Source organism: Propithecus coquereli, unplaced genomic scaffold (assembly GCF_000956105.1).
Source record: "Propithecus coquereli isolate 6110/MARCELLA unplaced genomic scaffold, Pcoq_1.0 Scaffold740, whole genome shotgun sequence".
Taxonomy (NCBI): Eukaryota; Metazoa; Chordata; class Mammalia; order Primates; family Indriidae; genus Propithecus; species Propithecus coquereli.
The window spans coordinates 39,357-40,312 of NW_012153508.1; positions in this window are offsets into that span (position 1 = coordinate 39,357).

The following is a 956-nucleotide window of genomic DNA, read 5'->3' on the forward strand; positions in this document are numbered from 1 at the left end:
GTATTTGCAGAGAAAGCAGAGAATAAGGGGTACTGTGTAGCACAATTGGGTATGTTTGTACGTGGTTAACAACTGCTCAATGACGGATGGCAGGGTATGCCGCACACCCTCTTCTTCCTCTTTTGGACCCATGTTTTTCCCATGTACTTGGACAAAGGGACATTTTGCATGAATTTTAAAATTTACAATCTGTAAATTCTTCCCCATATTCTTGCATATGTAAACATATAGATGCAAATTTCTTAGGCAAAGAAAATGCAAAAAGAGGAACAATATCAGTCTGTATTTGCACATTGGCAAGGGGAGGCTATCTTGTCACCTTTCACCTGACATGGAAAATTACAGCTGATAGCTATGGTAAAAAGGGAAATTATGAACTGGCTACACTAGGTGAAAGGAGCGGGGCTGGTATTCACGGAGATAGGAATGGCTGATACTATATCAGTGTTTGCTTTCAGTCTGGAGACGGTCTGTCATTTAGATACAAGGCAGAAAAACGTAAATATATATTTAAAGGCACAGTAAGAAAACTTAATGTCCTTGGATAACATCCCTAAAATGGGAAAGAATGTGTGATAATGGTTTAAATTTAAAATAAATTTGGAGGGTTTTATTATACCCAATATGTATTAATTATAAGCTAAGTATATGGCCAAAAAAGCTAAGGTCCTTTCAGATTTTTAATATTCTCCATAAAGGCCTTATATACTTTTTTGGTGTGTGTGATTTATTTCTGGATAGAGGATATTTGTTCAGGTTATTGTGATTTTATCCTTTAAAAAAAGTATTTCATTTTAATTGTTGATCGTATAAAGAAATAGAAAATATTTTTTGTGTATTTATTTTGTATCTAGAAACTTTGCTAATGGTCTAATTCTACCATGTTATTAAAACATACATTCAGATTGTCTACATAATCTCAGTCATAATCTGTGAATAATGACAGTTTTGTGCTT